The sequence below is a fragment of the Coregonus clupeaformis genome, chromosome 18 (assembly GCF_020615455.1).
Source record: "Coregonus clupeaformis isolate EN_2021a chromosome 18, ASM2061545v1, whole genome shotgun sequence".
Lineage (NCBI taxonomy): Eukaryota > Metazoa > Chordata > Actinopteri > Salmoniformes > Salmonidae > Coregonus > Coregonus clupeaformis.
In genome coordinates this window covers 7,300,932-7,317,677 of record NC_059209.1, presented here as the reverse complement: position 1 = coordinate 7,317,677, position 16,746 = coordinate 7,300,932, and the positions used below count along the sequence as shown (strand labels likewise).

The window sequence follows — 16,746 nt, the reverse complement described above, 5'->3', positions numbered from 1 at the left end:
GTGCAAGACTGTATGGGGAGAGATTGCATGCACAATGTCCACAACTCCCCTCTGTTAAATATATATCTATTTTTTTCTTCTTCTTTTTTTTCCCAGCAATGAGATACTGTAAACAGCTCAAGTTAAAAGTCACAATTTACTTACCTCCATAACCACACATAACAGTAACTCAAACGTACCTACTGTAAGCCAAACCACTGTGGCCACGTGATGCCTGATCCCTAGGCCTACAACTGGTCACTCAGCAGCTATAGGGCTTGGGGCTAGGGCTTGGGGCTTGGGCTTGGGCTTGGGCTTGGGGAGGCGTCATTGGCTCTGGAGCTGTGATGTCCAGGCTGTAATCTGGGGCTGTCTGGGATGAATAATGAGATCCCAGTGCCCAGGACCGGGTATTCATCTTAGTGAACACCACAGGCCCTGGGCGACCTTTAGGGGTTAGGGGTTAAAGTGGAATCCCTTGACCTCTGCCCTGTTATTGTGGCCAGAAAGGGAGGGCCAGGGGAAGCTGGTGGTCCTGCTGGGATTGTTGATTATGTGTGTGTGTGTGTTTTGTTGTGTGTGTGCTGTGTGCGTGCGACCATACAAAACCGTAGGAAAGCATAATGTAACTTGCTTTCTTTAGTAGTAAGTGTGTGTACCAGGCCACATGTCATGCTAGCCTTATGGAACATGATATTTACCATGGTAACCTGCCTTCTCGTCACTAGAACTCACCATGGGTACAAGAGTCAGGTGAGGTGGCCACAGCCAGTCTCAACATCTGTTTGAAGTGTTAACAGCAGACATGGCTGCAGCTCTGTCCTGCCATTTACTTGGCCAATTTTCTCAGGATGTGACCTCAGAAACAAAGTGTTGAAGAACTGTGTTTGTGTGTGTGTGTGTGTGTGTGTGTGTGTGTGTGTGTGTGTGTGCGTGTAATACAGAGCATTTTCCATAGTGTCTTAACACATGGCTTAGTATATGCTTGAGAGTACACACATGGAGCTACGCAAATATGATGGAATCCCCTTTATCCTCTACAGAGGGGAATACACATAGGCCTACACACATGTGCGGAAGAGTCTTCCTTGTAACAACAAAATAAAACTAGCTTAGAGTTTTCCTATTAACCCCGGACATTCCCGAAAATAGGTTTTAAGCAATTAACCGTTCAAGGCAGTCGTAAAAGAAATCCCCCCACCCCATCACACCACCACAACCGGCTCCCCAACCTCTTAAAAAAATAAAAACATTTGAAGACCACCTGTTGTCTATTATTTTTACATACTGCTTTCTCATAAATCATAACACTAGGTAATTAATCAAGCTGTCAAAATGGGGACTGGGGGTCACATGGCAGGGTCAGGGGTCGTATCCATGCCGATGGAGGTCAGGGTCACACCACATTCCTCATTATCAAGTTGGGATGAGAGAGGGCCCGAGCAAACAAAAGCGAAAGCAGATGGAGAGGGATGGATGAAAAAAAGAGGGAGAAAAGATTTGACAAAGAAAAGTGAAAGAAGCTGTCAGCTGCCTGCAAATGAAGATAGGGGAGGCGATTCTGAGAGGGGAGGTGGGAAAAGGAGGAGAAAAAAAGGATGGGTATAAAAAAGAAGAAGAGAAAACTACACTAAATTGGTTGGCGAGAGGGTAGTGGTTTGCGAGGCCCTTCTACGATGAAAACATTGGGATTCAGATGTGGCAGATATGGTCTCTCTCTCTCTCTCTCTCTCTCTCTCTCTCTCTCTCTCCTCTCCCTCTCCCTCCCTCCCTCTCCCTCCCTCCCTCCCTCCCTCCCTCCCTCTCCCTCTCTCATCAAAGTCACGATTAGACGGAGCCAGACAGATGGACACGCATCGACAACAGATAGATAGAAGGACAATGAGACGCTCATTTACTATATACAGCCCATGTCCTGCAAATATATTCAAACCACACATACCAAGTACCATAGAGAGAAAAAGAAAGATGTCTACTCCTGTCATTGCTTGTGATTAAGTGAATGATTTCAAAACGCTGCCTTTTCCCTCTTTAGTACCCACATGTACTCCCCATATTCAAGTAGTGTCAAATAAAGCAAGTTAAACCCTAAGTTATCCTATAACTCATGGTGGTGAATATTTGATCCTAACTTAAGCTTGCACAATCAAAGGTGGAGAAAAAGCAAACAAAATGCTTTGTGAGGGCGAGAGAGAGAAGAAAGGAAAAAAAGAAAAACAAATCTAAAAAGTGCTAATGCCGCGGAACTCTACGCATTAGCGTCGCGCATCCCTCCCCGGCATGAGACGCCGAAATCTCTGGCGTGGCGCTCTATCAAAAACATCACTCCTAAATGAGTCGCGACCACGGCGCAAAATTAGCTGTCAACCTTTCCTCAAAATCTTTGTTAATCTCGTTCCCAGTGTTTGCGGATTTATCAGCACATGCATCAATGTCAGCTCCTTGGTTACTGAGGCGCACTACTTGGGAGAAGATATAATTAAAAATGTTTAGGCATGAGGGAGTTTCGGAGGGAGGAGGCGGTGGTGGGTGGGGGGGAGGGGGGGAGGTGAAACAGCGTCTTCGCCTCCTCGTCTCCTGCAGGAAGACGGTGTGGTAAAGAGGCAAACGGACCACGCCTCTCTCCCGTCAAACTCGTGGTCAGCTGCTATCGCTGTAATGACGTCCACGCAGCACTGGAGACGAGCTATTTTTGACGGTGCTTTGACTCAGAGGAAAACAATGTCCCGCACATCCTTCTAACTCTTATCAACTGTTGAACGGACAGGCTTACTCCCTTATCAAGAGTGTTACGCACACACCAGTGGAAAGACAAGTGATCTTAGAAATTCTCCTGGACTTTAACCCCAAATAATAGAAAACAAGAAAATACCAATAACTAACAATAAATCATTACATACGTAATACAAAAGTCTACACACTACATAATGTCTGGATGTAGGTACATTGTTTAAAGTATTCATATACAGTTATATATCTATAGTATCCATCCAATAAGGTAGTAAGTTCTGTATCCCAAACTGTAACTAATCACCAGTAGAACATTTGAAAATGCATCAAAACTAGGTCCTTGACTGACCTGAAGAAACAAACATCCACTTCATAATGTCATTAAATACTTGATACTTGTCCAGCATCCCTCTTATTATGTATCTGGCCTTTCCAAACCATCACTATTCTATCCAGCATGTGTGAAGACGAGAGGGGGGGGCAGACGGGCGGCATTAGCAATTCAACGGGCCTGTCTCTCTGTGTGTTCACTAGGCTACCTCTGGGACTGTGCTGCTGAGATGTCCTGGAGACTTTCCCCTCATATCACATACCCTGGCCCTGACCGTCCGCCCGTCTGTCTGCCTGGCCAGACCTGGTCAGACGACAACAGGCCAGACAGCTTGGAAAGGAGAGAGACAAATAATACACCCTGCGTAAATAAATCTCCCCGCTGAGATTTTGTCCTCCCTCGTCTCACTTTCACTCTCCCCTGGGTTGGGGTGTCGGGGCGCGAGACAACCGTGTGTGGATCTGCGAAAACACCTACTGCTCTGTATGTGTGTGCAAATAGTTCACAAACAATGTGTGTGAGAGTGTGAGTGTCACCAAGCAGACGCCACCGTGTTGTCCTCCTCCCAGGCATCTTGGCGTCAACAATATCATACTCACTCAAACCCCATGGTACCCTACTATATGGGTAGTGGTCAGTCTAAAGTGTGCTTGTCTTGTCTTTGCCATGCCATGCCAATGACAGTATATGGAGGCAGGTCCAACTAGCTCTCACAGTCTCACGTCAGAATGAGACATTCATCCATGTTTCGCAAACGTCACATTTCGAAGTAGTTGCAAATGTCAAATGGTGAAGTGTTTAAGGTTAAGTTTAGGCATTAACTCCACATTTTTAAGATGAGGGTTAAATTTAGGGATTAACTCAGAAATCTTAAGGTTAGGCATTAACTACGAATGGTTAAGGTAAGGGTTAAGGTTTGGGACAGGCTTAAAACAAAAATCTCAGAAACAACTTGCAACCTTTGGAATCAGAGGCAGATGCTTACAACCAACCGCCATCCCCGTCCACAACGCCCTAGCAAAACAGAAACCTACTTGAAGGTAACAGCGCTCACTGTTGCCCCTAGTGGCCGGTTTCCACGTCATCTCCCGTCATTCTCAGACATGGATGGACGTCGAATACTGACTTGTGTAACGAGTGACCTGGCTGGCAGATCAGTCTATAGGTGTGGTACAGTGACTCCGTGCTGTCCTGGTCAGACATGAGAAGCTGACGAGTCCTGCCGCTATTGATCAACAAACACAGACATACAGACTGGCAGACAGGCGGACCACGAGTCAGGTGTAGGGGGGTCAAATGGGCAGGGCAGGCTAGTAAAGTAGCAGCAATGGGCTTGTCTGGTTGGCTGCTCCTCTCATTAAAGAGGAGGGCCAGGTTGATGTAGACCAGGGCCTCAGGGGCCACAGCACAGCTAGCTCAGGGCACTCTGCTCTCTCTCTCTCAGGCCACGCCTGACCACCAGAACACACACAACCTCCCACACACACGCCTGCTGTGTGAGGAGATCTTCTTATTTGTCATCCTTCTCCTCCTCCTCAGCCAAGAGGACAGACCTTTAAGTCGCTTATTCCCCTCTTCATTAGTGAGAAAATGAACTCTGGTAAACGCTTGTTAAAGCCTTTACCTACACTCCCCCGGTTAATGTGAGTGATCCATTTTTGTCTGTTTCTGGCTGACAACGCTTACTGGAAGATTAATGGTGGGGTGTCAGGCGACGGCAACCCCTGTCCTTTTCTCATTTCCTTTCTTCTGGGCTGCAGACGTAATAATGGAGCCCGTCTTTTGTTGTAACAGCATGATTAGTGAGGAAAAAGGAGAGCGGGTGAAAAAACCCCTGCCCTTCACAACTTCATACAAGTGTAGATTTGCGCTTGTGAATTAGGATCACTTGACTACGGCGAAGTGTGGTTATTAATTAATCTCCATACGGAGCGAAGTGATATAATAAATGGCTTATTAATATTTCCCATTTGGTCCGGCTGTCTTTATCTGTGTCTGGTGCAGGGCAGGAGACAGAGGGGCCTGTGGCGTCCCACCCCAGGGTCCATCAGTCACTGAGGCCCCGCGGCTATCCCTCTTGCTTACGGGAATGACAATGTGAAGTGCTCCTTCCAATCCCTGGGTGCCAGGGATAATCGCTGCTCATTACCGGCCCTTTCCCAGGAATGCCTGCCTGCCCGGGAAGCACGGATCCTCCACTGGATCGGGGGTAAACCCTGAGCGGACCAGCCATGGGAATCACAAAAAATTGATGTTAAATTGAAAACAAAATACCTTTAATTTTATTTATTCAGGCAACCCACACTCTATAAGACACATATATACATAACACCAACACACACACAGCCCACTATATTCCCCGTCTGCCAGTGCCAATGGACCAGGGTGGCTCCAAAAGCTGAGGGGATTGTGGGCGACTGCCGGTGTCTCATTAAATTTGCTGGATTGTCTAATTGTCTTGTGCGGACCTCTGAGAGACTAGTATATTATACTCATCGCAATTAAGCAAACAAAAGAGTTGAACCACCCAGGAACTGGGGATGAGGCTAGCTGGGGGTAGCCCCACATACGGGACTACAAAAACAAACCCCCCCCCTCCAGCTAAAAAAGAAAGAGAAAAGATATGGGGGAGAAAACGTGGGGGAGAAGTGGAGGAGGAGAGATGAGAGAAGATCTTCCCGGGATTGGCCAGATGTCACGGGGGTGGGGGTCATTTGAGGCACACCTTTGTGCTGGACCTGTCTTGTTTACTACACTGCAGCTAAGCACTCTGAGGGGCTATTCAGAGGCCCAGCCTTTCAGAAAGTACTGAAGCACCCCTTAAGCCCACTTAACTACCATTTTCACACACTCTCCCTGCACTCCTTTTTGTCCTTGCCTCCATTACATCAAACGCAGGAACAAAGGGGGAGAACAGAAACTCTGGCCGCAGAATGGCCCCATCACAAATATTAATGTGAAAAGGTGTTGAAGTGCAGAATCTACTTTTCTGCACAAGGACAACTTGGGATTTTTTTGTGGTGGGTTCTTTTGGCTGCAATGAGCTTGGTTTTCAGGCGAAAGGGGAGGATAAGGACTCAAAGTGCAATTATCCACAAGGAAGGAAGGGCTTGAGACGTGCCACTGCTAAAGACTCTACACAGCTCATTAAAGGAGCGCTAAATGGAAGGCTGCATTCACTCGCCATCTCTATTAGGCACAGCCTGCACACAGTGCATACACACACACAGTGACATACTAACACACCTTCACTTATAAAAAACACTTAACATGAACTTGATGATAAATAAATAAGTAAACAGTACACACAAACAGTCTTTAAAAGGGGACATATTGAAGAACTCCCTCACAATATCAATACATATATACAGTTGAAGTCGGAAGTTTACATACACTTAGGTTGGAGTCATTAAAACTTGTTTTTCAACCACTCCACAAATTTCTTGTTAACAAACTATAGTTTTGGCAAGTCGGTTAGGACATCTACTTTGTGCATGACACAAGTAATTTTTCCAACAATTGTTTACAGACAGATTATTTCACTTATAATTCACTGTATCACAATTCCAGTGGGTCAGAAGTTTACATACACTAAGTTGACTGTGCCTTTAAACAGCTTGGAAAATTCCAGAAAATTATGTCATGGCTTTAGAAGCTTCAGATAGGCTAATTGACATAATTTGAGTCAATTGGAGGTGTACCTGTGGATGTATTTCAAGGCCTACCTTCAAACTCAGTGCCTTTGTGCTTGACATCATGGGAAAATCAAAATAAATCTGGTTCAACCTTGAGAGCAATTTCCAAACGCCTGAAGGTACCACGTTCATCTGTACAAACAATAGTAAGTAAGTATAAACACCATGGGACCACGCAGCCGTCATACCGCTCAGGAAGGAGACGAATTCTGTCTCCTAGAGATGAACGTACTTTGGTGCGAAAACTGCAAATCAATCCCAGAACAACAGCAAAGGACCTTGTGAAAATGCTGGAGGAAACAGGTACAAAAGTATCTATATCCACAGTTAAACGAGTCCTATATCGACATAACCTGAAAGGCCGCTCAGCAAGGAAGAAGCCACTGCTCCAAAACCACCATAAAAAAGCCAGACTACGGTTTGCAACTGCACATGGGGACAAAGATCGTTCTTTTTGGAGAAATGTCCTCAGATCTGATGAAACAAAAATAGAACTGTTTGACCATAATGACCATTGTTATGTTTGGAGGAAAAAGGGGGTTGCTTGCAAGCCGAAGAACACCATCCCAACCGTGAAGCACGGGGGTGGCAGCATCATGCTGTGGGGGTGCACTTCACAAAATAGATGGCATCATGAGGAAGGAAAATTATGTGGATATATTGAAGCAACATCTCAAGACATCAGTCAGGAAGTTAAAGCTTGGTCGCAAATGGGTCTTCCAAATGGACAATAACCCCAAGCATACTTCCAAAGTTGTGGCAAAATGACTTAAGGACAACAAAGTCAAGGTATTGGAGTGGCCATCACAAAGCCCTGACCTCAATCCTATAGAAAATTCACCCAACTTATTGTGGGAAGCTTGTGGAAGGCTACCCGAAACGATTGACCCAAGTTAAACAATTTAAAGGCAATGCTACCAAATACTAATTGACTGTATGTAAACTTCTGACCCACTGGGAATGTGATGAAATAAATAAAAGCTGAAATAAATCATTCTCTCTAATATTATTCTGACATTTCACATTCTTAAAATAAAGTGGTGATCCTAACTGACCTAAGACAGGGAATTTTTACTAGGATTTGTGAAAAACTGAGTTTAAATGTATTTGGCTAAGGTGTATGTAAACTTACGACTTCAACTGTATATATATGGTGTGTGAAATTATTGACACCCTTGATAAAGATTAGCAATAATGACTGTATGAAATACATAATTAAAATACTGAGCTAAAAAGTTACAGAGGGTCAAAGATCATACCCCTCACGATTACCAATAACAAGGGAGGTTAGCATGTCTTGGGGGTATGATCTTTGACCCTGTAACTTTCTCACTCATCATTATTCGCGATTCATTCAGGACTATCTATAATCATTGTAGCATCCACATTAATGTAGAAGTGTTTAGAAACATATTCTATTCTTAATTAAAATAAAAGTGACTGCATAAGGACACAATACATTATTTACCATTCATTTCTATTGGGCACAAAATAATCTGAAACACAAGCAGAACTAACTGCAAATGCATCCAACAAGTTTGTAGAGTCACAAGCTTGATGTAGTCATTGCGTGCTAGGAATATGGGACAAAATACAAAACAATTATTTACACAAATCTTTAGGGTTGTCAATAATTGTTACCCCTATCTTCTTGAGAAAAATAATTATTACTTGTTAAACAAAATCTATTTCTCGAAGCAATTGTATTAATATAAAATAATATATTTTGCATACAATATAGCTCACTATTTGAATAATCCATTTTATACAAGGGGTGTCAAACATTCGGCCCGGGGGCCAAAGGGGGTCCAATCTGGCCCACGAGTGGTTTGAGTAAAAGACAAAAAACATTGTAAATATTTTTAGCGAATTTTCGATGCTCCCTAACTCAATAAACTTTCAAATGACTAAAAACAAATCGAAACTGTGTAGAAATAATAATGGACCTAGATTCATTCAGTTTCTTGACTGTATCCAGCTCGCTAATAATCACCAAAATGAAAGCTAGACAGTCAGGGAGCATCGAAAATTCCCAAAACAATGGTAATTTTTACGGCAAGAAAATATTACACATTTTCAGTCCGGCTCTCCAGACCTCTTTGAAGACCGAATGCGGCCCACGGGGCAAAATGAGTTTGACAACTCCTGTTTTATAGAGTCATTATTGCTCAACTTTATCAAGGGTATCAATAATTTAGGTCTAAGGCACTGCTAAGGCAGTGCTTGAGGTGTCACTACAGACCCACTACAAACCCGGTTCGATTCCAGGCTGTATCACAACCGGCCGTGATTGGGAGTCCCATAGGGCGGCGCACAATTGGCCCAGCGTCGTCCGGGTTTGGCCGGTGTAGGCCGTCATTGTAAATAAGAATTTGTTCTTAACATACTTGCCTAGTAAAATAAAGGTTAAATAAATAAATAAATAAAAATATATAAACAGTGGGGAGAACAAGTATTTGATACACTGCCGATTTTGCAGGTTTTCCTACTTACAAAGCATGTAGAGGTCTGTAATTTTTATCATAGGAAATCAGAAAATCACATTGTATGATTTTTAAGTAATTAATTTGCATTTTATTGCATGACATAAGTATTTGATCACCTACCAACCAGTAAGAATTCCGGCTCTCACAGACCTGTTAGTTTTTCTTTAAGAAGCCCTCCTGTTCTCCACTCATTACCTGTATTAACTGCACCTGTTTGAACTCGTTACCTGTATAAAAGACACCTGTCCACACACTCAATCAAACAGACTCCAACCTCTCCACAATGGCCAAGACCAAAGAGCTGTGTGAGGACATCAGGGATAAAATTGTAGACCTGCACAAGGCTGGGATGGGCTACAGGACAATAGGCAAGCAGCTTGGTGAGAAGGCAACAACTGTTGGCGCAATTATTAGAAAATGGAAGAAGTTCAAGATGACGGTCAATCACCCTCGGTCTGGGGCTCCATGCAAGATCTCACCTCGTGTGGCATCAATGATCATGAGGAAGGTGAGGGATCAGCCCAGAACTACACGGCAGGACCTGGTCAGTGACCTGAAGAGAGCTGGGACCACAGTCTCAAAGAAAACCATTAGTAACACACTACGCCGTCATGGATTAAAATCCTGCAGCGCACGCAAGGTCCCCCTGCTCAAGCCAGCGCATGTCCAGGCCCGTCTGAAGTTTGCCAATGACCATCTGGATGATCCAGAGGAGGAATGGGAGAAGGTCATGTGGTCTGATGAGACAAAAATTGAGCTTTTGGTCTAAACTCCACTCGCCGTGTTTGGAGGAAGAAGAAGGATGAGTACAACCCCAAGAACACCATCCCAACCGTGAAGCATGGAGGTGGAAACATCATTCTTTGGGGATGCTTTTCTGCAAAAGGGACAGGACGACTGCACCGTATTGAGGGGAGGATGGATGGGGCCATGTATCGCGAGATCTTGGCCAACAACCTCCTTCCCTCAGTAAGAGCATTGAAGATGGGTCGTGGCTGGGTCTTCCAGCATGACAACGACCCGAAACACACAGCCAGGGCAACTAAGGAGTGGCTCCGTAAGAAGCATCTCAAGGTCCTGGAGTGGCCTAGCCAGTCTCCAGACCTGAACCCAATAGAAAATCTTTGGAGGGAGCTGAAAGTCTGTATTGCCCAGCGACAGCCCCGAAACCTGAAGGATCTGGAGAAGGTCTGTATGGAGGAGTGGGCCAAAATCCCTGCTGCAGTGTGTGCAAACCTGGTCAAGACCTACAGGAAACGTATGATCTCTGTAATTGCAAACAAAGGTTTCTGTACCAAATATTAAGTTCTGCTTTTCTGATGTATCAAATACTTATGTCATGCAATAAAATGCAAATTAATTACTTAAAAATCATACAATGTGATTTTCAGGATTTTTGTTTTAGATTCCGTCTCTCACAGTTTAAGTGTACCTATGATAAAAATTACAGACCTCTACATGCTTTGTAAGTAGGAAAACCTGCAAAATCGGCAGTGTATCAAATACTTGTTCTCCCCACTGTATATATATATACATAATATTTATAAACATCAAACATATTCACTAAACATATGAAATACAATTTGAAAATGTGGGGCTAATAATAATCATATTTCTTAGTTCAGTAGCAAATCTGTGGAACTAAGACATTGAATTTACTAGTTAAATGAGTATGCCTGGCTGAGCTCGAGGTAAAGCCCAGTGCACTCCTCTTATCTGTCTTACAGTCTATCTCACACAGGGGTGGTATTACGCATGAGTTCAGAGTGGAGCACTGCATTAGCCACTCCAACCACAGAAAGAGGTGAAAAGTTTATGCTCCCATTACCCATCAGAGAGAGTGCAGGACACACACAGACAGAGAGAGAGAGAGAGAGAGAGAGAGAGAGAGAGAGAGAGAGAGAGAGAGAGAGAGAGAGAGAGAGAGAGAGAGAGAGAGAGAGAGAGAGAGAGAGAGAGAGAGAGAGAGAGAGAGAGAGAGAGAGAGAGAGAGAGAGAGAGAGAGAGAGAGAGAGAGAGAGAGAGAGAGCGAGAGAGAGCGAGAGAGAGAGCGAGAGAGCGAGAGATAGAGAGATAGAGAGACTTTCTGAGTTCAGAGAGTCACGGCCAGGGTAGTGGGATGCTGAAAAGCCCATCATGTGGAGAGAGATGGTGGATCACGCTAATGTCCAGGATAGCAGCTCCACGAACCCCCCTCTACCTCCTCAGCCTACCCACATTCAGGGCATCAGCTCTGGGCAAACCCAGCCCTGCCTCCCCTGTGTTGTGCTGACTCTGATCCATCCATGGTAAGAGGCATAGGAAAAGGTGCAGATCCTTTACATAGGCTATAATCTACTATAAAACTATAATCCACTATAAAACTATAATCTACGACTATTTCTGTGAATATTCAAGTTCAGAGTCAGATGAATATTCAAATCAATTGTATTTGTCACAAGCTTCATAAACAACAGCTGTAGACTAACAGTGAAATGCTTACTTGCGGGCCCTTCCTAACAATGCAGACAGAAAAATACAAAAAATATAGAAAAATAATAACACATGGAATAACTACACAATGAGTAACGATAACTTGGCTATACACACGGGGTACCAGTACCAAGTCAATGTGCAGGGGTACAAGGTAATTGAGGTAGATATGTACATTTAACTAGGAATAAAGTGACAGGAACAGGATAGATAATAAAAAGTAGCAGCAGTGTATGTGATGAGTCCAAAGAGGGTCAATGCAGATAGTCCGTGTAGCTATTTGGTTAAGTATTTAGCAGCCTTATGGCTTGGGGGAAGAAGCTGCTCAGGGTCCAGTTGGTTCCAGAATTGGTGCATCAGTACCGCTTGCCGTGCGGTAGCAGAGAGAAGAGTCTATGACTTGGGTGGATGCAGTCATTGACAATTCTTAGGGCCTTCCTCTGACACCGCCTGGTATAGTGGTCCTGGATGGCAGGGAGCTCGGCCAAACGCACTACTCTCTGTGGTGCCTTGCAGTCGGATGCCAACCAGTCGCCATACCAAGCAGTGATGCAGCCAGTCAGCTGTATGACCTTTTGAGTATGGCAGCAGCATAAGTTGTGGATGGGTGTATGTACTGTAAGAGTGTAGACGTGATAGGTGGATATACACTGCATGACCAAACGTATGTGGACAACTGCTTGTCGAACATCTCATTGCTTCCATTCAGCCATAAGAGCATTAGTGAGGTCGGGCACTGATGTTGGGCAATTAGGCCTGGCTCGCAGCCGGCATTCCAACTCATCCCAAAGGTGTTCGATGGGGTTGAGGTCAGGGCTCTGTGCAGGCCAGTCAAGTTCTTCCACACAATCTCAACAAACCATTTCTGTATGGACCTCACTTTGTGCACGGGGGCATTGTCAGGCTGAAACAGGAAATGGCTTTCCCCAAACTGTTGCCACAAAGTTGGAAGCACAGAATCGTCTAGAATGTCATTGTATGGTGTAGCGTTAAGATTTCCCTTCACTGGAACTAAGGGGCATAGCCCGAACCATGAAAAACAGCCCCAGTCTATTATTCCTCCTCCACCAAACTTTACAGTTGGCACTATGCATTGGGGCAGGTAGCGTTCTCCTGGCATCTGCCAAACCCAGATTCGTCCGTCGGACTGCCAGATAGTGAAGCGTGATTCATCACTCCAGAGAACGCGTTTCCGCTGCTCCAGAGTCCAATGGCGGCAAGCTTTACACCACTCCAGCCGATGCTTGGCATTGCGCATGGTGATCTTAGGCTTGTGTGCGGCTGCTCGGCCATGGAAACCCATTTCATGAAGCTCCCGACGAAGCTGACGTTGCTTCCAGAGGCAGTTTGGAACTCATTAGTGAGTGTTGATACCGAGGAAATACGATTTTTAAGTGTTACGCGCTTCAGCACTCGGCGGTCCCGTTTTGTGAGGTTGTGTGGCCTACCACTTCGCGGCTGAGCTGTTGTTGCTCCTAGACGTTTCTACCTGTCAACAACGGGTGTGGCTGAAATAGCCGAAACTACTAATTTAAGGGGTGTCCACATACTTCTGTATATATAGTGTACATGTAATAAAGACTGGTAGCAGGAATATATAAATACTTATGGAAATATACTAATGGTAATACAGTGGGGAAAAAAAGTATTTAGTCAGCCACCAATTGTGCAAGTTCTCCCACTTAAAAAGATGAGAGAGGCCTGTCATTTTCATCATAGGTACATGTCAACTATGACAGACAAAATGAGGAAAAAAATTCCAGAAAATCACATTGTAGGATTTTTTATGAATTTATTTGCAAATTATGGTGGAAAATAAGTATTTGGTCAATAACAAAAGTTTCTCAATACTTTGTTATATACCCTTTGTTGGCAATGACACAGGTCAAACGTTTTCTGTAAGTCTTCACAAGGTTTTCACACACTGTTGCTGGTATTTTGGCCCATTCCTCCATGCAGATCTCCTCTAGAGCAGTGATGTTTTTTGGCTGTCGCTGGGCAACACAGACTTTCAACTCCCTCCAAAGATTTTCTATGGGGTTGAGATCTGGAGACTGGCTAGGCCACTCCAGGACCTTGAAATGCTTCTTACGAAGCCACTCCTTCGTTGCCCGGGCGGTGTGTTTGGGATCATTGTCATGCTGAAAGACCCAGCCACGTTTCATCTTCAATGCCCTTGCTGATGGAAGGAGGTTTTCACTCAAAATCTCACGATACATGGCCCCATTCATTCTTTCCTTTACACGGATCAGTTGTCCTGGTCCCTTTGCAGAAAAACAGCCCCAAAGCATGATGTTTCCACCCCCATGCTTCACAGTAGGTATGGTGTTCTTTGGATGCAACTCAGCATTCTTTGTCCTCCATACACGACGAGTTGATTTTTTACCAAAAAGTTATATTTTGGTTTCATCTGACCATATGACATTCTCCCAATCCTCTTCTGGATCATCCAAAGGCACTCTAGCAAACTTCAGACGGGCCTGGACATGTACTGGCTTAAGCAGGGGGACTGCAGGATTTGAGTCCCTGGCGGCGTAGTGTGTTACTGATGGTAGGCTTTGTTACTTTGGTCCCAGCTCTCTGCAGGTCATTCACTAGGTCCCCCCGTGTGGTTCTGGGATTTTTGCACACCGTTCTTGTGATCATTTTGACCCCACGGGGTGAGCTCTTGCGTGGAGCCCCAGATCGAGGGAGATTATCAGTGGTCTTGTATGTCTTCCATCTCCTAATAATTGCTCCCACAGTTGATTTCTTCAAACCAAGCTGCTTACCTATTGCAGATTCAGTCTTCCCAGCCTGGTGCAGGTCTACAATTTTGTTTCTGGTGTCCTTTGACAGCTCTTTGGTCTTGGCCATAGTGGAGTTTGGAGTGTGACTGTTTGAGGTTGTGGACAGGTGTCTTTTATACGGATAACAAGTTCAAACAGGTGCCATTAATACAGATAACGAGTGGAGGACAGAGGAGCCTCTTAAAGAAGAAGTTACAGGTCTGTGAGAGCCAGAAATCTTGCTTGTTTGTAGGTGACCAAATACTTATTTTCCACCATAATTTGCAAATAAATTCATTAAAAATCCTACAATGTGATTTTCTGGATTTTTTCTTCTCAATTTGTCTGTCATAGTTGACGTGTACCTATGATGAAAATTACAGGCCTCTCTCATCTTTTTAAGTGGGAGAACTTGCACAATTGGTGGCTGACTAAATACTTTTTTTCCCCACTGTACATACATGCAAACAGGAGTAATAGTGACCAGTAACAGGATAAATAGATAGACACCGATGGCTCCGTCGATGTGGATGGGGTGTGAACCTGCCCGTTTCTTGTAGTCAACGATCAGCTCCTTGGTCTTGCTGACATTGAGGGAGTTTATTGTCTTGGCACCACACTGCCAGGTCTCTGACCTCCTCACTGTAGGCTGTCTCATTGCCATCTGTGATCTACCACCGTTGTGTCATCAGCAAACTTGATGATGGAGTTGAAGTCGTGGTTGAACAGGGAGTACAGAAGGGGGCTAAGCAAACCCCCCTGAGGGGCCCTCGTGTTGAGGGTCAACGTGGCGGAGGTGTTGTTGCCTAGTCTTACCACCTGGGGTCAGCCATCAGGAAGTCCAGGATCCAGTTGCAGAGGGAGCTTGGAGGACACTATGGTGTTGACCGCTGAATTGTAGTCGATGAACAGCATCCTCACATAGGTATTACTATTTTCTAGGTGGGAGAAGGCAGTGTGGAGCGCAATTGAGATTGCGTCGTCTGTGGATCTGCTGGGGCTGCATGCAAATTGGAGTGGGTCAGGGTGTCTGGGATGATGGAGTTGATGTGTTCCATGACCAGCCTTTCAAAGCACTTCCTTATTACAGATTTGAGTGCTACAGGGCGGTAGTCATTGTGTATGCCTTAGAGTTTTTGGGAACAGGAATGATGATAGTCAGCTTGAAACATGTGGGGATTACAGACTGGGACAAGGATTGGTTGAAAATGTCTGTGAAGACGCCTGCCAGCTGGTCTGCCCATGCCCTGAGGACACGCCCTGGAATACCGTCTGGCCCTCCGGCCTTACGAGTGTTGTACTGCTTAAAAACCTGACTCACGTCAGCCTCGGAGAGAGAGAGATCACCCAGTCCTCCAGACAAGCGGGGGCCCTCATGCAGGGCTCTGTGTTCTTTTTGTCAAAGCGTGCATAAAAGGCATTGTTTGTCTTTTAGGAGTGCAGGAGCACAGGTACATGCTGCACACACAAACACACGCACGCACACACACAGGGACGCACACGCACAAACACACACAGGGACACACACACACGCACACCCCCCCTCCATTTTGTATTAACCCCAGTGAACTGTTTGTGTTGATTATTCTCCCCAGCCCCTCTCTCTCCACCTTGGCTTGCTAAACTAAAGCAGTGGTCCTCTGCGGTGCAGTAAGAGGCCATTTGAATGTAAAGTCGGCCCGGTTTGCAGGTGCTCCTGAGGGGGGTGCCAATTTTGATCAGGAACATAACTGCCACTGCCAAGATCAAACCCCCTCTCAGCGGGCCCCCACGCAGGACCACAGCCCCGGATGGAGGGGGGGGGGGCTCCGTGCCTTTCTGAGGCTGCACAAAACAGCCAGCAGGAATCTATCTCATTCAGACACTCCCCTCCCCCCTCAGAAGGCATACACACATACAATTACTCATAATCTGCTTACAATGCCAGTCTGTGGTGGGTTTGCTAACATCAGGCCTGAAAAACAGCCATTTTGACAGAGAGAAGGAGAGGGGGAGAAAGTAAGATAGCTGGTCACCAGGTGTCCAGTAATGGTAGGATGAATTGTGGGGTATTATTTGCCTCCACCACACATTGAGACTTCAATATTTCACACACCATTTTCCATCCACGTAGAGAAAGGGATGAGAGAGATAGAGGAGCTATAAAAACTAGCACTACCCTTCGGGAGCATCAAACACCGCAGTGACGAGGGACAGAATGAAAGGGTGAGAAAGGAAATAGTTTTACTTTCAGCTCCCGAACCTCTCAGACTGGGTTGTACACACTACACATTGTGCAGGTTCTT

At 45.2% G+C, this 16,746-nt stretch overlaps 1 protein-coding gene across 4 annotated transcripts in view; it reads right to left on the bottom strand.

Annotated features, from left to right (window-relative positions):
- Window positions 1-16,746, bottom strand: part of fam172a (family with sequence similarity 172 member A) — a 205,046-nt gene that overhangs the window by 137,483 nt on the left and 50,817 nt on the right. The gene's annotated exons all lie outside the window — the stretch shown is intronic.